Genomic DNA, 21981 nt, shown 5'->3' on the forward strand with positions numbered 1-21981 from the left:
ATGCCCCTTGGTAGAGACGTGGAGGTCCCAGTGGAATAAAAAGACAATTTCAATGCACCTTGGAAGAGTGGTGGATGTCGCAGTGGAATAAAAAGACAATATCAATCACCCTTGGAAGTGTGGTGGAGGTCGCAGTGAAATAAATTGACAATATCAACGCCCCTTGGTAGAGACGTGGAGGTCACAGTGTCTTAACAAGACGGTTTTAATGCCCCTGCAAAGAGACGTGGAAGTCACAGTAGCTCAACCAGACGGTTTTAATGCCCCTAGGAAGAGATGTGGAGTTCAGGGTGGATTAATAAGACGGTTTTAATGCCCCTTGGAAGAGACGTGGAGGTCACAGTGGAATAAAAATACAATATCAATGCCCCTTGGAAGAGTGGTGGAGGTCGCAGTGGAATAAAAAGACAATATAAATGCCCCTTGTAAGAGATGTGGAGGTCACAGTAGCTTATCAAGACGGTTTTAATGCCCCTTGGAAGAGACGTGGAGTTCAGAGTGGTTTAACTAGACGGTTTTAATGCCTCTTGGAAGAGACATGGAGGTCACAGTAGCTTATCAAGACGGTTTTAATGCCCCTTGGAAGAAACGTGGAGTTCAGAGTGGTTTAGCAAGACAGTTTTATTGCCCATTGGAAGAGTGGTGGAGGTCGCAGTGGAATAAAAAGACAATATCAATGACCCTTGGAAGAGTGGTGGAGGTCTTAGTTCAAATTAAAAGACAATATCAACGCCCCTTGGAAGAGACGTGGAGGTCACAGTAGCTTAACAATCCGGTTTTAATGCCCCTTGGAAGAGACGTGGAGGTCACAGTAGCTTAACAAGACGGTTATATTGCCCCTTGGAAAAGACGTGGAGTTCAGAGTGGTTTAACAAGACGGTATTAAAGCCCCTTTGAAGAGATGTGGATGTCATAGTAGCTTAACAAGACGGTTTTAATGCCCCTTGGAAGAGACGTGGAGGTCACAGTAGCTTAACAAGTCGATTTTAATGCCCCTTGGAAGAGATGTGGAGTTCAGAGAGGTTAAAGAATACGGTTTTATTTCCCCTTGGAAGAGACGTGGAGGTCACAGTAGCTTAATAAGACGGTTTAATGCACCTTGGAAGAGACGTGGAGGTCACAGTAACTTAACGAGACGTTTTTAATGCACCTTGGAAGAGACGTGGAGTTCAGAGTGGTTTAACAAGACGGTTTTAATGCCCCTTGATGGAGATGTGGAGGTCACAGTAGCTTAACAAGACCGTTTTAATGCCCCTTGGAAGAGACGTGGAGGTCACAGTAGCTTAACAAGACGGTTTTAATGCCGCATGGAAGAGATGTGGAGTTCAGAGTGGTTTAACAAGACGGTTTTAATGCCCCTTGGAAGAGACGTGGACGTCCCAGTGGAATAAAAAGACAATATCAATGCCCCTTGGAAGAGATGTGGAGGTCACACTAGCTTATCAAGACGGTTTTAATGCCGCTTGGAAGAGACGTGGAGTTCAGAGTGGTTTAGCGAGACAGTTTTATTGCCCCTTGGAAGAGTGGAGGAGGTCGCAGTGGTTTAAAAAGACAATATCAATGACCCTTGGAAGAGTAGTGGAGGTCGCAGTGAAATAAAAAAACAATATCAACGCCCCTTGAAAGAGACGTGGAGGTCACAGTAGCTTAACAAGACGGTTTTAATGCCCCTTGGAAGAGATGTGGATTACAGAGTGGTTTAACAAGACGGTTTTAATGCCCCTTGGAAGAGACGTGGAGGTCCCAGTGGAATAAAAATACAATATCAATGACCCCTTTAAGAGTGGTGGAGGTCACAGTGGAATGAAAAGACAATATCAATGACCCTTGGAAGAGTGGTGGAGGTCGCAGTGATATAAAAAGACAATATCAACACTCCTTGGTAGAGACGTGGAGGTCACAGTAGCTTAACAAGACGGTTTTAATGCCCCTTGGAAGAGACGTGGAGTTCAGAGTTGTTTAGCAAGACAGTTTTATTGCCCCTTGGAAGAGTGGTGGAGGTCGCAGTGGAATAAAAAGACAATATCAATGACACTTGGTAGAGTGGTGGAGGTCTCAGTGAAATTAAAAGACAATATCAACGCCCCTTGGAAGAGACGTGGAGGTCACAGTAGCTTAACAAGACGGTTTTAATGCCCCTTGGAAGAGACGTGGAGGTCACAGTAGCTTAACAAGACGGTTATATTGCCCCATGGAAGAGACGTGGAGTTCAGAGTGGTTTAACAAGACGGTTTTAAAGCCCCTTGGAAGAGATGTGGAGGTCACAGTAGCTTAACAAGACGATTTTAATGCCACTTGGAAGAGATGTGGAGTTCAGAGAGGTTAAACAAGACGGTTTTAATGCCCCTTGGAAGAGACGTGGAGGTCACAGTAGCTTAAGAAGATGGTTTTAATGCACCTTGGAAGAGACGTGGAGGTCACAGTAGCTTAACAAGACGTTTTTAATGCAACTTGGAAGAGACATGGAGGTCCCAGTGGAATAAAAAGACAATATCAATGACCCTTGGAAGAGTGGTGGAAGTCGCAGTGGAATAAAAAGACAATATCAGTTACCCTTGGAATAGACGTGGAGGTCACAGTAGCTTAACAAGACGATTTTAATGCCCCTTACAAGAGCCATGCAATACAGCATATTGAAAACATTATTCCCATTATTGGGGAGTGGGTCTCCCATAGTCTTTGCCTATGCCTTCCAAGCAAAAGCTGTCAAAAATTAGGACGGAGGAACTTGCAATGCCCCATACAAGAGCCGTGCAGTACAGCATATTAAAAACATTATTCCCATTATTGGGGAGTGGGTCTCCTATAGTCTTTGCCTATGCCTTCCAAGCAAAAGCTGCCAAAAATTAGGATGGAGGAACTAGCAATGCTGGCAACACGGACCACGGTCACCCTGGTGTTATAGTGGTGGTGAAGGCTGAGGATAAGGAGAAGAGCAAAATACAGCCGAAATGAGGAAGCGTATACCCATGTGTGGGTGTGAAGCTGTGCATGGGAATACACCTCCCGTGGTAACACAGTGGATTTGACTTTATGTTACTCTGCCGTCATTTAGTGGTGATGAGAAGTCTGGCCCAATCCAGCCCTTGTTAATTTTGATAAGGGTCAGCTTGTCAGCATTGTCATTTGACAGGCGAGTGCGCTTATCAGTTATAATTCCCCCAGCGGCACTAAAAACACGCTCCGATAACACGCTAGCAGCAGAGCAGGCCAGGACCTCCAAGGCGAACAGAGCGAGTTCATTCCAAGTGTCCAGCTTGGATACCCAATAATTAATAGGCACAGAGGAATCACGGAGGACGCTGGTAAGGTCGGCAAGGTACTCCCTCACCATCATTTGAAACTTTCCACTCCTTGTGAAAGTTCCACGAGCCTCAGGACCTGTAAGCTGGGCGTGTCTCAGAAAACTGTCCCAGAACGTTGACAGTGTTCCCCTGCCTCTGCTGGATTGGAGTTGCGTCTCTCTCACCTGTACGCCTTGGTTGGGCAACGAACTGTGACCTCTGCCGCTAGCGTGTTCAGATGGGAAAATTTTTAACAGTTCTGCAGCAAGGGCCTTCTGGTACTGCCCCATTTTTGTAGACCTCTCCACCTCAGGAATAAGAGAGTGAAAGTTCTCCTTGTAGTTGGGGTCTAAAAGTGTCACCAACCAGTAATGACTGTCACCCAACATTTTGACAACGCGAGGGTCACGGTTAAGGCAGCGTAAAATAAAGTCAGCCATGCGTGCCAGACTGGTAACGAGCAAGACTTCCGTGTCCTCACCAAGATGACGACTAACCATGCTCTCCTCCTCCTCCTCCCCCCTGTCCTCAGGTCACCCATGCTGAACCAACGGTATAACAGTTGTACAGATACTACTGTCTACAGCGCATGATACCAGCTCCTGTTCTTCTACCTCCTCCTCCTCTCCCTCATTGTCCCCCAATGCACATTGGGATGAGATGAGGCTGGGCTGTGTGTAATCGCCCGCTATGGCTTCTTGATCCATCTCATCATACTCTGGCTGCAATGCCTCCTCTTTAATTCTCTGCAGAGAGCGTTGCAAAAGACAGACAAGTGGGATGCTGATGCTAATGATGGCGTCATATGTCAGACATCCAGGTCCACTCCTGAGGTCTTATGTGTGGAGTCTGACCTGAATATTGACGGCCTTGTTGCAGCTGGTACTCCACAACTGCTCTCTTCTGCTCACAAATCCTTTGCAACATGTGGAGGGTAGAGTTCCAACGTGTGGGGACATCACACACCAGTCGGTGTGTCGGAAGCTGCAAACGCTGCTGCAACACAGCAAGGGCGGCGGAAGCTGTAGCCGACTTCCGAAAATGAGCTGACGGGCGGCGTACTTTGACGAGCAGATCTGGCAACTCGGGGTACGATTTAAGAAACCGCTGAACCACGAGGTTAAGCACATGAGCCAGGCATGGTACGTGTGTGATCTTGCCTCGCCTCAGAGCCGCCACCAGGTTATGGCCATTGTCACACACGACCATGCCTGGATGTAGGTTCAGCGGTCTCAGCCTCAGATCTCCCTGCTCTTTCACAGCTGTCCACAACTCACAAGCAGTGTGAGGTTTTTCAAATAATGTAAGGAAAATATAAATGTCAGGAAAATGTTCTTCCATATCTGCCTGACACAGATTAACAGAATATTAGCCCTTCTCCCATGCCCTCTCCTGTAGTGTTTGTCCAGAGATGACAATTATACTGTGTCTTCCTGCAAATTAGCCCCCACAGCCAAAAGGCTTTACACATGAAGTGTCACAAGCTAAAATGCAAATGTATTTCCTCTTAACACCGACCTAAGAGAGTGACACCTTCTCCCAAGCAAGGAGTTTGGAGGAAAGATGAAATGGTTCGTTAAGTTCAAAGACACTCATAAACAACTCCTGGCCACCAGCCATAGCCAGATCGGCTCCGATATTAGATATGAAATATTATGAGTTCCATACGTCCGGCAATAACGAGACCCAAACGGGTAGTGACCAAATCAGCCCAGGAATTTGTAGGTAGTTTTCCTGGGCTGTAACCAAAATCAGGGAGCTGCAGCGCAAAAACACCAGAATGGCAGACTGCAGCTATGGGATGTGTGATATCTAAATAAAGATAAAATCATAAGGAAAAAAATGGCGTAGTCTGCAAGCTTCTGCGATCCACGAGAGATGAGTTATCGCAGAAGTTAGTGTTTCTAATAAAAATGTACAGGCTGGAGACCGGCCCACATGATGTCACCACAAGGGGCGTGGGGCCAGATCGATACTTAGGTATAAGAGAACCCATGGAGAAGACAAGAGCACTCATTGCCAGGGGGGAATAAGAATTATAAGCAACGGGTCCTGTTCACTAACAGCATATTCCAACCGGAGCTCCCCTCCTCCACCTATATTGAGTCGTCGCAGCGAACTTTATAGTGTAAGTTTCACTTTTTTATCCTGTTTTATTTTATGTAACTGCCTATGTATTTTAATGTCCCCTTTGTAACATCCTTGTATATATTTTTCCTAAAAACTGCCTCCCTTTTGGATTAAATATAAAATGTAATAGTTCTGTTTCTTTTGTTCCGTAATCGTTCCCTTCCCCGAAGCCATATACGCTACCAAAACGAAGGCGTCTGGCCAGGCCTGTATTATATTTTAAACTTGGCCGGTGGTGGCAGAGAGTATTAATAATTGGGTTATCGTGAAGCGGACAGTGGCCGTACAGAGGGCGTTAAACACGGATTCCAGGCTGTGGAACCCAGGGTGTTGAGCCATACGCTCACTGGTCGCTTACTGATACCTATGTAGAGAGTAGTCTGGATCGCATGCTCGCGACTCCGGACGAAATACGGACAGCGTGACGGCACGGTGAGATATTATGTGATCTCCCCGGTGTCGTCCTGACTGTGAGTGGGTGGAATCCCTGACAAATTGGTGGCAGCGGTGGGATATTACAGAACATCAGCGGCTGGATTGAGCAATCATTCCTGTCACTGAAAACTTTCACGGTTCTTGCGAGAATTCTGTGCAGAGTTTTAAGAAATCAGACTCAGTGCTTTAATATTTTTTTATCTGGGACATTACTATACTTGTAGCAGCTGCATCCCCTCCCTTCTCTTGTTTTTCTGTCCTATCTTTTATTTGGCAATAATGGCTACACGTGGAGAGAACTGGTATCACCAGCAGGTGAAGACCACTATCATCGCCCTCTGTGAGCTGAGGCAGATTGACCCCACGGGCAAAACCAAGGTCCAAATGATTGCTGAACTGCTGCAAGGTGATGCAGAGCCCGTCCGACAGCAGAGCCCTGATGATGGGGCAACCAGCCAAGGCGCTGCTGCAGGGGTCCCACCTGTGATTGCCAGCCATACCCGCAACCAGGGTAGTGTGCACCCCCACCTGCAGATGGCCTTGGAGCAGCTCGATGCAGACGATCGTGACGGACGACTGCAGCTGATCCTGAAATTCCAGGAGCGAGCAGAGCAACAGGCCAAAGCTGACCGAGAGGCTGAGAGAGCTGAGCGACAAGCTGACCGAGAAGCTGCTGAGCGCCAGGCCCAAGCTGACCGACAACACCAGTTGGAGCTAGCCCGGATCCCGACGGAGTCATCCTCGACACAGACCCGTGAGTCCAACAGCACCAACGGTTTTAAACCCCATCCTGAGCACTTCCCGGTGATGGAAAAGGATGGGGACTTGGACACATTTCTGTGAGGCTTTGAAAAGGCCTGCAGGCAGTATCAGCTGCCAACGGACCAGTGGGAAAGATACTTAACTCCAGGGCTCCGAGGAAAAGCCTTGGAGGTGTTCGCTTCCCTCCCTCGAGAACAAGATTTAGACTATGAGGCCGTCAAGCAGGCCCTGGTAAAAAAGTACCAGCTGACTCCGGAGGTTTACCGGAAAAAGTTCAGAGCTCTCCAACGTGGACCACATGACACTTACAGCGATGTGGTAGACGGGCTCAGAACCAACTTTGAGCAGTGGATCCGAGGACTGTCAGTCACCACCTTCGAGGACCTGAAGGATCTGATGGGGAAGGACCAGTTTCTTCATCTTTGCCCAGTGGAAGTGAGACAGTTTGTGCTGGAACGGGAGCCAAAGGAAGCCGCCAAAGCAGCCCAGATCGCGGATATCTATGAGGCCAACCGCACCCCAGAGGTGCGGAAGTCAGCTGCCGCTAGCTGGAAAGGGGTTAAGCCGACGACCACCCCCAGTGATCCAGCCAGCCGGCCTTCAGCGGGTCCTGCCCCATCTTCCAGCACCTGGACTGCATTTGACTCCCGTAAGTGTTATACTTGTGGCCAAACGGGTCACATCAGCCTTGTCTGCCCGGAGAGGCAGAAGATGAACCCCACACCTGAGGCCCCAGGGCCTACTGCAGCCATTCTTTTTGTGGGTGGGGTGGTTGGCCGGGCCCGGGGGAAATTACAACCCGTTACCGTGGGAAACACAGTTACTGTCGGCCTTAAGGATACTGGCGCAGAACGTACCCTGATCCGCCCGGAGTTTGTGTTACCAGAGGAACTCATTCCTGGGAAGACCCTGACTGTCACAGGGTTTGGGGGTGTTCGCCGTCCCATACCGATGGCCCGAGTTTTCCTGGACTGGGGTGCGGGGAGGGGTTTAAGGGAAGTGGGGGTGTCGGAGAATCGCCCCACTAATGTGCTATTGGGAACTGATCTGGGACGGTTGGTTGCCCGATACATTCCTGACAACCCTCCCAGATCTGATATGTCATGTAATACCGCTGTCAAAAATGTGAATGTGATGTCTAATAAAACTGTGTGTTGTGGTAAAGGGGTACTCAGCCTCGTCACCCCGCGGGGTGATGCTGCTGAGGATCCCCTAAAGCGAGCCAGTATAAGTGCTAGGGGCAAGGGGAGCAGGCACAGACACCAGGAAGCAGGTCGTCCCGTGCAGGTGACCAGTGTCACGCCAGAGGGTAACATGGTCAATTGTAGCTGCCCCATGACTAGCACGGCTCCAGAGGTGATGTGGAAGGATGGGGAGAAACAAGGGGATCATAGGGAAAGTGGTCCCGTGCCGACGACCAGTGTCATGACGGACTGTGACATGGCCGGTCATAGCTCCCCCCTAGAGAGCACAGCTCTCAAGGTAAAGATGATGACAGGTAAAAAGGTAGGCCGCATAACCAGGCAGAGTAGGAGGAAGTTGTGTCCCCCTGTCTGTCAGGAGAATAGCAGGAAGGTACCCATAGCCTGTTAGAGGTGTGGGGAAGATGTATCCCAAACCGGTCAGGGTGATCGGAAAGCTGGACCCTCAGGTTGGTGGGCAAGTGGATCTGCGGCTTGTCGGATCAGCAGGAAGGGTGGGCCAGGAGGTGGGCTAAAGGGGCAATCTGTAAATCACCCCTTATGCCACCTCAAAGAGGGGGAGATGTAGGGAAAATATATATGTCAGGAAAATGTTCTTCTATATCTGCCTGACACAGTTTAACAGAATATTAGCCCTTCTCCCATGCCCTCTCCTGTAGTGTTTGTCCAGAGATGACAATTATACTGTGTCTTCCTGCAAATTAGCCCCCACAGCCAAAAGGCTTTACACATGAAGTGTCACAAGCTAAAATGCAAATGTATTTCCTCTTAACACCGACCAAAGAGAGTGACACCTTCTCCCAAGCAAGGAGTTTGGAGGAAAGAGGAAATGGTTCGTTAAGTTCAAAGACACTCATAAACAATTCCTGGCCACCAGCCATAGCCAGATCGGCTCCGATATTAAATATGAAATATTATGAGTTCCATACATCCGGCAATAACGAGACCCAAACGGGTAGTAACCAAATCAGCCCAAGAATGTGTAGGTAGTTTTCCCGGGCTGTAACCAAAATCAGGGAGCTGCAGCGCAAATACACCAGAATGGCAGACTGCAGCTATGGGATGTGTGATATCTAAATAAAGATAAAATCATAAGGAAAAAAATGGCATAGTCTGCAAGCTTCTGCGATCCACGAGAGATGAGTTATCGCAGAAGTTAGCATTTCTAATAAAAATGTACAGGCTTGAGACCGGCCCACATGATGTCACCACAAGGGGCGTGGGGCCAGATCGATCCTTAGGTATAAGAGAACCCATGGAGAAGACAAGAGCACTCATTGCCAGGGGGGAATAAGAATTATAAGCAACGGGTCCTGTTCACTAACAGCATATTCCAACCGGAGCGCCCCTCCTCCACCTATATTGAGTCGTCGTAGCGAACTTTATAGTGTAAGTTTCACTTTTTTATCCTGTTTTATTTTATGTAACTGCCTATGTATTTTAATGTCCCCTTTGTAACATCCTTGTATATATTTTTCCTAAACACTGCCTCCCTTTTGGATTAAATATACAATTTAATAGTTCTGTTTCTTTTGTTCTGTAATTGTTCCCTTTCCCGAAGCCATATACGCTACCAAAACGCAGGCGTCCGGCCAGGCCTGTATTATATTTTAAACTCGGCCGGTGGTGGCAGAGAGTATTAATAATTGGGTTATCGTGAAGCGGACAGTAACCGTACAGAGGGTGTTAAACATGGATTCCAGGCTGTGGAACCCAGGGTGTTGAGCCATACGCTCACTGGTCGCTTACCGATACCTACGTAGAGAGTAGTCTGGATCGCATGCTCGTGACTCCGGACGAAATACAGACTGTGTGACGGCACGGTGAGATATTGTGTGATCTCCCCGGCGTCGGCCTGACTGTGAGAGGGTGGAATCCCTGACACCTATGCTTATGAGTTTCAGCACAGCCCGTTGCTGCTTGGCTGAGGCAGTACTGCAGTGCTTCCAGCTTGTAACTGATGTGGTGATATCTGAGATGAAGGCTGAACATGAGGAGGAGGAGGAGGAGGATTCGCAGGAGCTGTACACTGTGAGGGCAACTCTGACTGACACAGGGCCCGCAATCCTCAGTGTGGGGAGGATGTGTTCTGTCCCAAGGTCCGACTGGGTCCCGGCTTCCACTATGTTTACCTAGTGTGCCGTCAGGGAGATGTACCATCCCTGGCCACAAGCACTTGTTCACGTGTCCGTTGTCAGGTGGACTCTCCCAGTAACTGCGTTGTTGAGGGCAAGGCAGATGTTTTGGGACACAAGCTTGTGTAGTGCGGGGATGGCACACCGGGCAAAATAGTGTCGGCTGGGGACCGAGTACCGAGGGACGGCCACCGCCATAAGGTTGCGGAAGGATTCCGTCTCCACCAGCCTAAAGGCAGCATTTCCAACAAAGCAGAAGTGAAATTTGAGAATTTAGGACTGTGGCCTATAGGGCGTTGGCTGCGAATTTGCGCTTTCGTTCAAAGGTCTGGTATATGGACAATTGAACGCTGCGGTGGGACGTGGACGTGGACGTTGATGCTGTTTCTTGAGAAACTGCCATAACAAGTGAAGACTGAGAGGAGGGGGCATCTTTGTATGCAGTATGGACAGGGGATTGCCTTGCACACACAACAGGGGATTCTCTTACATGCACAACAGCGGAAGAAGCAGTGGTGACACCCGCTGACACTGGTCGTGGACCCTGGGGTTCGCCCCGCAAAGTTGGGTGCTTTGCTGACATGTGCCTGATCATGCTGGTGGTGGTCAGGCTGGTAGTTTGGTCACTCCTGCTTATGCTGGCCTGGCAGGTGGTACAAATGGCCTTTTGGGGTTATCAGCAGAGTCTTTGAAAAAATTCCAGACTCTGGAAGACCTACCGGTTGTACTGGCAACGTCCCTCGTATTGGTGTTACGGGGAACGGTTGCCCGCCTTCTGTCTGTGGCCACCACACTGCTTCTTCCTGCATGTTGGGGTACTCTGCCTCCCTCCCCCTGTGTGCTGCTGGCCTCGCTCTGCGTGTCCTCCTGCCACGTTGGGTCAGTTACTAGGTCATCCACCACCTCCTCCTCTTCCACTTCCGCACCACGGTCCTCCTCCTCACTTTGTGGCAATTGTGTCTCGTCATCGTCCACCTCTTGTGACAAATTTCCAGTGTCGCCTTCCAGTGGCCGTGGCTGTTCAAATACTTGGCCATCACTACATGGGATCTCCTCTTCCACCACTTCAAGCGGAGCAGGCGAGGGGCCCAATTATGGAAATGGACCAGTGAACAGCACTTCAGAGTGTCCAAGTGTGGGATCAGTTGCTGTCAGACTCTGCATTGTGGGAGGAAGGAGCATAAGGGTGAGGAGGAATATGCAGTCGAGACTCACGGCTACTAACACTTGACCATGTGGAAGACAGACCGGTGGTGGTGGTGCCCAGGTGAGTGGAGGTATTATCTGCTATCCAATTAATAACCTGTTCACACTGATCAGTTCGCAATAGAGGTGCTGTTGTGTGCTTCCCTAGTAATTCGGTCAAGAACTGGAAGCGAGAAGATGTGGCTGTTGTTTGTGGCACATTTTCCCCTAGGTAACGGCCCCATCCTCTGCACGCACCATCACCAAAACGTCCAGTTCCACGTCCCTTGCCACGCGCCTTGCCCATTGTAAATTATGTAAAATAGCTTACACTCGCACTATCAATGGCAAAAGGAGATTAGAACCGTGGAAGAGGAAAACCACAGTTCTATTTCTCTGGCCTACACCAGAATCTTTTAAACAGATATATTTGTGTCTGAACAGTCAGCGAGACACTGAAACTGTTTTCTTTATGCAAAAAGGTGGATTACACCCAGATTTGAACCGTGGAAGAGGAAAACCACAGTTCTAGTTATCTGTCCTACACCAGAATCTTTTAAACAGATATATTTGTGTCTGAACAGTCAGCGAGACACTCAAAATATTTTTTTTTATGGAAAAAAGGCAAAAAAGTGGATAATACAGAGATTTGAACTGTGGAACTGCAAAACCACAGTTTTGTTTATCAGGCCTACACCAGACTCTTTTAAACAGATATATTTGTGTCTGAACACTCACAGACACACTAAATTTTTTTGGGGGGGAGGGAAACATACCAAAGGGTTAATAAGACAGGTATTTGTACAGTCTGACTGAGGAAAAAAAAAAAAAGAGGATTTAGATGAAAAAAAAGGATTTTTCCTGGCCCCTGAGACCTGGGGCTAAGTCTTGCAATTTGAAAAGCAGCACACAGGACTGTAATGCAGTGTTTGTTGGCATAACCACTGCGTCTCCTATACAGCCTGCCTGCCTGCCTACCTGATATCTGGGATGGATATTAGTCCTGAGAAGGACTGTTTGTTTGATTTTGCAGGCTTTAGAGACCCTACTCTACCTATTTTGCAGTATAAATCTCTCCCTAGCTCAGCAGCACTCTCCCTACACCGTCTGATCCGGAGCGACTGTGTCCAAGATGGCGGCGCCCGGTTTTAAATACTCGAGGTGACGCTGTGCGGCCAGCCAATCACCGTAATGCCCACAACCAACATGGCTGCGGCATTACAGTGACTGGCTGGCAATCCCTGAATGTTCATTGGCTCTGTAAAGAGCTCCCGCCCGAGTAACCCGGAAATGCTCGGTGCTCACCAAACATCCCGAGTAGTGAGATGCTCGGGCGAGCACCGAGCAGTGTCGAGCATGCTCGATCAACACTAGTAAAAATCATAAAATGTGATTTTCTGGATTTTTTTTAGATTCTGTCTCTCACAATTAAAGTGTACCTACAATAAAAATTACAGACCTCTCCAATCTTTGTAAGGATGAAATCTTCAGTGTATTAAAAACTTATTTTCCCCACTATGTATATATTGTAGTAAGAACCGTATTTTCTCTGCAGGCTTTATTATGTAGCATAAAGCCCTGCTGCTCTAGCAAAAATAAACACAGCCTTACTGGCAAAACAACAAAACAAAATATAAACGATAGCACAGTCCATAGCAGGGTGGGGTTCGCCCACCCAGGTTGTAGTCCCACCTTTCAGCTCCTCTCTTTATTCCAGTCTGGAGTCCTTGCCTCTCCAAACTCAACAACAGAGAAAAAAAGGTGACTGAGCATTTAAACCTTGCTCAGCCACACTCTGAGGGGAGGTAGTGTGAATGGCTTCCCACCCTCTTTGCCATTCACATAAAACCACACACCCTTTAGTGAGTTAACCCCCAGGATATAACATGCTGACAGAAATTTTGCAGGTTTCAGTTCACACAGGGTAGCAACCAGAGTGACACATACCTCTCCTCGTATATCACACCAGTGACTCTGTCACATATTCCCCCCCTCTGCACAAAGCCGGGGGTTTGGGCACGTTCCGATACCAGACAGGGACTTCTAGAAAGGTCATCCCGTGTAACTTCTCTGTTTCCTCCGTCCACTTCACCATGGTTGATCTGGTGCCTTTCAGGAGATCTGTCAGTGGCGCGGCCATCATGGCAAAATTTGGGATAAACCGCTGTTAATATCCCACCATTCCCAGGAATGATCTTACTTGCTTCTTGGAGAGTGATTGTGGCCAGGTCTGGATTGCCGCGACTTTATTAACTTGTGGCTTTATTTTGCCTCTCCCGATGACATAGCCCAAGTACTTGGCCTCCTCTTTCCCAGCGGCACATTTTCTTGGATTTATAGTAAATCCCGCCTTCCTCAGAGCATCCAGAACGGCCTGTAGTTTAGGTAGATGACTAGCCAAGTCTGGGCTAAAGACTACAGTGTCATCAAGGCAGGCTGCGGCATAGTTCTTATGTGTGGCTAGGATCCGATCCATAGCCCTCTGAAAGATGGCTGGGGCCCCCTGTAGTCCGAACGGCATTCAAGTGTATTGAAAGAACCCATCAGGTTTCATGAAAGCCGTCTTCTCCTTGGCCGTCTGGGACATGGGAATCTGCTAATAGCCCTTCGTCATGTCAAGGGTGGTGATATACCTTGCCAATACCTCTCTACCAGACCCACGAGGTGATCTGCATTCCCAGGGTTGCCCTGGGCAGCCCAGGTCTGCACTAGCCTAGGTAGGGAATGGATGAACCTGTCCATCCCCTCACCTGGACTTGGGGATGGAGCGGTTGTCCTTCCACAGATCTCCCCTGCTAGGAACTCCATCTGTCGTTGCTGCTGTTGGATTTGCTGTATCAGGAGTTTATTTGTGTCCTGCTGCTGCTCCCGTTGCTGCTGTAGCTGCTCTCAGTGCTGCTTCATGCTCTGCTGGCTCTGCAAGTGTTCAGCTGGCTCTGCAAGTGCTGTTGCTGCATGCTCTGCTGGCTCTGCACCAGGTGCCTAATTAGCTCTTCCATGCTGCCGGACGTTTCCTGCTGGCTGACAGCCTTTATCCAAGACATCCACAGGTCTCTGTAGCAGGTACAAGTGTTCCTGGAATCTTGCACATACTCTCGCACTAACTGTGGAAGACGCCTCACTCAGCCGCTTCCAGAAGTAGACTCAGGAACCGTGTTTTCTCTGCAGGCTCTGTTATGTGGCATAAAGCCCTGCAGCTCCAGCAAAAATAAAAACACAGCCTTACTGGCAAAACAACAAAACAAAAGATAAACGATAACAAAGTCCATAGCAAGGTGGGGTTCGCCCACCCAGGTTGTAGTCCCACCTTTCAGCTCCTCTCTGAGCATTGACCCTTGTTGTTCCCATGCGCCAGTGCTCAATCCTGCCCTCATCATGGTTCCCTACCGGCGCTATGATCAGCATGAGCAGGAACCATGATGAGGATAGTAATAATGTATTCTCAGTGTCCCCACCTGTGAAATTAAAAATAAAATAATGAAATCCTTATACTCACCTCTCCTAGGTGTCCCCCGCTGTCATCCATGTGACCTCTGCTGCAGAGAAGCCGGGGAGAATGAGCCGCTCCAGAGCTACAGCTCAGGAGCATGGTCCTGTCACTCACTGAGCGCAGCTCAGGGGCCGCTCATTCTCCCCGGCTCCTCTGCAGCAGCGGGCGCGTGGATGACAGTGGGGGACACCTAGGAGAGGTGAGTATAAAGATTTTATTATTTTATTCTTAATTTTACAGGTGGCGACACTGAGAGTACACTACTACTGCCCTCATCAAGCTCCCTGATGATGCTGATCACAGCGCCGGCAGGGAACTATGATGAGGGCAGCATTCAGTACCAGTGCCTGGGAACAGCGCTAACTGTAGCACTGATTCCCAGGCGCCCATCCATATGATCCAGATGCGGCACACGTGCCGCACACGGATGCCACACGTAAAACACACATGGGCACACGGGCTACGGATATCTACGGTACTGTTTTTTCTGGTACCAGAAATATCGGACATGTGAAACCGACCTTAAACCTTGCTCAGCCACACCCTGATGGGAGGTAGTGTGAATGGCTTCCCACCCTCTTTGCCATTCACATAAAACCACACCCCATACAATTAAGTAAGTTCACCCCCAGCATATAACATGCTGGCAGAAATTTTGCAGGTTTCAGTTCACACAGGCTAGCAACCTGAGTGACACATACCTCCCCTCGTATATCACACCAGTGACTCTGTCACAATATACAGTACAGACCAAAAGTTTGGACACACCTTCTCATTTAAAGATTTTTCTGTATTTTCATGACTATGAAAATTGTACATTCACACTGAAGGCATCAAAACTATGAAATAACACATGTGGAATTATATACTTAACAAAAAAGTGTGAAACAACTGAAAATATGTCTTATATTCTAGGTTCTTCAAAGTAGCCACCTTTTGCTTTGATGACAGCTTTATCACACTCTTGGCATTCTCTTGATGAGCTTCAAGAGCTAGTCACCAGAAATGGTCTTCCAACAATCTTGAAGGAGTTCCCAGAGATGCTTAGCACTTGTTGGCCCTTTTGCCTTCACTCTGCAGTCCAGTTCACCCCAAACCATCTCGATTGGGTGCAGGTCTGGTGACTGTGGAGGCTAGGTCATCTGGCGTAGCACCCAATTACTCTCCTTTTTGGTCAAATAGCCCTAACACAGCCTGGAGGTGTGTTTGGGGTCATTGTCCTGTTGAAAAATAAATGATGGTCCAACTAAACGCAAACCGGATGGAATAGCATGCCGCTGCAAGATGCTGTGGTAGCCATGCTGGTTCAGTATGCCTTCAATTTTGAATAAATCCCCAACAGTGTCACCAGCAAAGAACCCCCACACCATCACACCTCCTCCTCCATGCTTCACGGTGAGAACCAGGCATGTAGAGTCCATCCGTTCACTTTTTCTGTGTCGCACAAAGACACGGTGGTTGGAACCAAAGATCTCAAATTTGGACTCATTTCCACACACAAAGCACAGACTTCCACTGCTCTAATGTCTATTCCTTTTGTTCTTTAGCCCAAACAAGTCTCTTCTGCTTGTTGCCTGTCCTTAGCAGTGGTTTCCTAGCAGCTATTTTACCATGAAGGCCTGCTGCACAAAGTCTCCTCTTAACAGTTGTTGAAGAGATGTGTCTGCTGCTAGAACTCTGTGTGGCATTGACCTGGTCTCTAATCTGAGCTGCTGTTAACCTGTGATTTCTGAGGCTGGTGACTCGGAGAAACTTATCCTCAGAAGCAGAGGTGACTCTTGGTCTTCCTTTCCTGGGGCAGTACTCATGTGAGCCAGTTTCTTTGTAGCGCTTGATGGTTTTTGCAACTGCACTTGGGGACACTTTCAAAGTTTGCCCAATTTTTCGGACTCACTGACCTTCATTTCTTAAAGTAATGATGGCCACTCGTTTTTCTTTACTTAGCGGCTTTTTTCTTGCCATATTACAAATTCTAACAGTCTATTCAGTAGGATTATCAGCTGTGCATCCACCAGACTTCTGCACAACACAACTGATGGTCCCAACCCCATTTATAAGGCAAGAAATCCCACTTATTAAACCTGACAGGGCACACCTGTGAAGTGAAAACCATTTCCGGTGACTACCTCTTGAAGCTCATCAAGAGAATGCCAAGAGTGTGCAAAGCAGTCATCAAAGCAAAAGGTGGCTACTTTGAAGAACCTAGAATATAAGACATATTTTCAGTTGTTTCACACTTTTTTGTTAAGTATATAATTCCACACGTGTTAATTAATAGTTTTGATGCCTTCAGTGTGAATGTACAATTTTCATAGTCATGAAAATACAGAAAAATCTTTAAATGAGAAGGGGTGTCCAAACTTTTGGTCTGTACTTTATGTATACACACACATATATATATATGTATGTATATATATATATATATTTATATATATATATATATATATATATATATATATATACACACATATACAGCTCTGGCAAAAATTAGGAAAAGAGACCACTGAACAGTTTTCTATTGGAAAGCATGTAAAGACTGGTGTAAAGCATGCCAATACGAATGAAAGCTGTGATTAAAAACCATGGTTAGTACACCAAATATTGCCAAATATTGATTTCACAGTTAAAACATGAGTAATTTGAGGTCTGAAAGCACTGTTTCTTTTTTAGTATTTTGACACTTTATCATTTGCTGCAAATAAATACAAAATTTTTAGCTTTGAATTTCAGATACATGTTGTCAGTATTTTATAGACTAAAACAACACTGTACATTTTACTCAAAAATATACTTATAAAGAGAAAAATCAGAAAAACTGAAAATTTTGCAGTGGTCTCTTAATTTTTGCCAGAGCTCTATATATACATTCATACAGAGCACCTGTAGGCATTCATGGCTTATTGATGATCTGTACTATCTGGGGCAGCTACAGTCTGTAAGATGAAATTACTGTGGCCTAACCAACATGTTTCTCCATTAAAGCATCTTCAGGGGGATCAGGCTGTAGTATATAGCCTCATCCCCCCTGACGACGCCACACTCTTTAGGATCTCTTTTTATCATTATATTGATATTAATATGTAAATTAGCTCTTCTCCAGAAGAAAGCTGTCTCATAACATAATACCCAAACCGGAGTGTACTCTGAGCGATAGAGGCACACATCTACCGAAGGCTGCTTGAGCAATTATTAGTATTGAGCAGGGTACTGGTTGATGGGATGATGTACCTTAGATGCAGCTTGACGTATTGGGGTTCTGGCACCTTTCAGTGAACAAACAGTGCTGGACCGAGACTTATTTACAGACAATGCTCGATAGGAAAAAATATGACAAGGTCAGGAAGATAATATGCATATTAATGCTATTTTAATGATTCTTTGTTCACTGCAATTTTCAAATGAAACATTGACTTTTATTATTATACTTGTATCAACCATTCTATTACGTTTTTAATCAAATGAATTTCAATATACAAAGATTTAAATATCTATATAAGAAATTTATGATTGCATTATGTCTCAAATTAGTTTCCTGACCCCAGATGGAAATGCAGGTCTGGCATGTTTTCTTGCATACAGAATTTTGGTTATTTTGATGCTAGAAGATAAATAACTCATCTGAATGACTGTCACGAAGGTGTTGAATACAAAGATTACTAAGAAACTAGGAGGAACTAAGGAACTAAGACACTGAAGAAAGTGTTTTCTTTAAGCCATTTCTACTATGTTGCATATTTCAATTTTTTATGGAGGTAATTCACTGCATTACATCAAAGAGAAAGTCAAAAATCACAAACCACCCAATTAGACGAACATTTAAAATGAACCATAATAATATCACATATGAAATATGAATTGTTTCAAAAGTTAATTTCAAACTTTTTCAAAACATTCTTCCAGATAAATTTACTTCCCAAGGGCATCCATACTGTAGAAGCAGAACTTATGACTGTTTGGGGGCCATTCAAAGACTGAGTTAAACCCTGGTTGATCCTGCCTTCTTTGGTATTGTGCAAGCTTGGTTAGCATTGGCAGCAAGAACGGGGGTTGTAAATTTGTCCAACTATCATAGAAAGTGTGTGGAGAGGAAATACAAACCTGGTTCGTCTGACGGGGAAGGGAAAAATCTCCACCATAATGCCACCCATTTTTGTTCTTCTCCATGGATTCTCTCTCCCTAGCCTGTTGCTGTTTTCGCTAGGTTTAAATTGACCTTTATCTAAGTCCTAGTCCCCCAAGTTATCTGGGGAAAGAGATTATATGGCACCTGGGAATTGAGTTAGGCATTTAGCTGGAAAGGGTTTCATAGTATTTTGGATGCCTTCAGTGGTCCCTTAAATCACAATATGTATTTGCTCTGTTGTAAACCTAAATTATTGTATCTTGGCTCCAAAAGTCCAAAAGCTGGCAATTACTATTACACCCCATAATATTTGTTACACACCAGTCCCAGATATCCCAGTCTCTACCACCTTTACCTCGGTCCGCTGCCCTTTGTTGGCATGCACATTGAGTTTTGCAGGTTGCCCTGTGTGGATCTATGACACCACCTCCCTAGACATATTTAAGGCTGATTGACATACACACCTGTGTCTTAGGATTGTGCTTTAAGACTTTAGGTTGGTTTACTCCACCTCCTGTGAACATCATGCTAATCTGCTTCTTTTTGTGTGGACTTCACTGCATCTGTCCACCTGCACCCTAGATTCTCGAGCACACCTCGTCCTCACTCCCTACATGCCATCCTGCCAGCTACACATACGCTCAGAGACTGTGTACCCACCGGGCCTGGGCTTAGTGAGTCCACTTCACGAAGTATGCCTGACAATATTCACCCCAAATAGTAGCAAAAAAAAAAACAAAAAAAAAGGAAATTACCAATACAGATAATAGTCCATAAGTATAGGAATTAAAGTCAAAGCTAAGAACCGTAAAAATACATTATAGTCCAATGGTGTCAAAAGTAGTTCTTGTTCTGTTAGTAGTTTACTTGTAGTACTGCACTGTGCCTCAAAGGTGCTGTACTCAGTGCTACTAGACAGCCATTGAGTTCATGCACTTAAAGGGTTGGTCCTAAGTCCAAAGTAATTTTCATCCTAAATGCCTATTTAAGAGCCATAGTTTAAACTACCGTATTTTTCTAACTATAAGACACACCGGACCATAAGACGCACGTAGGTTTTAGAGGAGGAAAATAGAAAAAAAAAATTAAGCAAAAAATGTGGTCAGGATGCACTGTAATGTCCCCCAATTCTATTAATATCCCCCATCCTGGTATATATGCCCCCCTCCTTATTGTTATATGTGGCCCCCATCCCCATATGCATGTCACCCCTCATCCCCATCCTGGTATACATGGCACCCCTGATCCCCTTCCTGGTATGCAAGTCACCCCCTGATCCCCATCCTGGTATGCATGGCACCCCCTGACTCCCATCCTGGTATGCATGGCACCCCCTGACCCCATCCTGGTATGCATGGCACCCCTGATGCCCATCCTGGTATGCATGGCACCCCTGATCATCATCACACTGCGCAAACAAAGATAAATAGTTATACTCACCTCCTTTCTTCTCCAATGCTGCATCCCGCTCTGCTGCCGACACTCTCACTGTGTGAGCCACGCATGGTAGGGCATGCATGTTGTCCCTGCCATGCGCCCTCACACTGAGATGCTGTGTCAGAATAGTCACTGCTCCCCTTGCCGGGACTGTGTGCGTGGGGAGCAGTGACCATTCACTCTTCTTAATAGCGCGCACACTGTAGTCGCAGCGCAGCTCCTGCTGTGCTCGACAGTCTGTGTGCTTAATATTAAAGACCATGAATATTCACTACAACCCATGGGAGTGGGTTGTAGTGAATATTCATGGGCTTTAATAGCGGGCACACTGGCCGCCGAGCACAGCAGCCCCAGTGCGATGTGCACAATGACAGTGTGTTTTCTGTTGCTGGCTCAGATTAGCAGTAACAAGCAGGCAACAGTGAGCTTTGTCAGAATATCTGGCGTGCAGAGAGAAGTACTGCTCCCACAATTGAGGTCAATGGTCTCTGCACATTGGGTATTCTGACAATGCTCTCTGTTGCCAGATTGCTATTGCTGATGTAAGCCAGCAGCAGAGAATGCACTGTCATTGTGCACATAATACAGTGCAGATCACGCTGTAACTAGCTCAGACCCTGAAACAAGCATCAATGATGATTAGTGATGAGCGAGCATGTTTGCTACTGCTCGGTGCTCGCCTGAGCATCTCACTGCTCGACATGCTCGGGGTTGCTCGGCGGGAGCTCGGGTCTCCTCCCTGCATGTTTGGTGCTCTTTAGAGCGCCAATGAACATGCAGGGATTGCTTGCCACTCACTGTAATGTCGTAGCCATGTTGGTTGTGGCATTACAGTGATTGGCTGGCAGCACAGCGTCATCAGGTCTACATCAGACCTGGCGCCGCCATGCTCGTCACAGTCACTCCGGAATCAGACTGTATAGGGAGAGGTGCTGCTGAGCTAGGGAGAGATTTGCTTGTTGCAAGTTAGTGTAGGTGTACCAAACTATATTAGAGACACATATCCATCTCAACAAACAGTCCTTCTGAGGACTAATCCATCTGCAGAGATATCATGCAGGCAGTGTATATAGGCAGGCAGGCAGGGTATATAGCAGACTGCAGTGCACATAGGACAAGAGGCTCCATTCCAGTTTTGTCTGCTGCTGCTGTTAGATAATTCTAGAAATAGGCCCAGGTCTCAGGGGCAAGGAATAATTTTTTTTGGATCTTAATCCTCATTATTTGCTTAAAAAGCAATCCAGAGAACACAGTTTTTCTGTGCCATTTGCTTGTTGATGCTGCAGAATACAGCCAGGTCCTTTCCATATTACAGCGCTAAAAATCCAGCTATTTAAAACTGTGTTTTCTCCGTCACACGGATCACATATATGTTTTCTGAAAATACTGCCATTTTTGACCTCCATTAAAAATCAGTTTCAGTGTGTCAGTGAAGCAATTGACACCAGATTGCTGTTCAAAATAGTTACCTACAGGCCAGGTATTTAAAACTGTTTTTTCTCCGTCACACAAAGGCGATGGTGGGAAAGTGTCACAAGAGGTGAACGATGATGAGACACAATTGCCAGAAAGTCAGGAGGAGGACCAGAGTGCGGAAGTGGAAGACGAGGTGGTGGATGATATAGTAACTGACCCAACCTAGCAGGAGGACATGCGGAGTGAGTGCAGCAATACACAGGGGGAGGGAGGCAGAGCACCCCAACAGGCAGGAAGAAGCAGTGTGGTGGCTGCAGAAAGAAGGCAGGCAACCTTTCCCCTTAACACCAACACGAAGGAAGTTGCCAGTACAACTGTTAGG

At 46.7% G+C, this 21981-nt stretch overlaps 1 pseudogene; it reads left to right on the forward strand.

The window, feature by feature from the left end:
* Window positions 1-21981, forward strand: part of LOC141183781 (uncharacterized) — a 52319-nt pseudogene that overhangs the window by 15589 nt on the left and 14749 nt on the right.

The sequence above is a fragment of the Phyllobates terribilis genome, unplaced genomic scaffold (assembly GCF_046119375.1).
Source record: "Phyllobates terribilis strain yellow unplaced genomic scaffold, ASM4611937v1 Scaffold_1__5_contigs__length_1240528914, whole genome shotgun sequence".
Lineage (NCBI taxonomy): Eukaryota > Metazoa > Chordata > Amphibia > Anura > Dendrobatidae > Phyllobates > Phyllobates terribilis.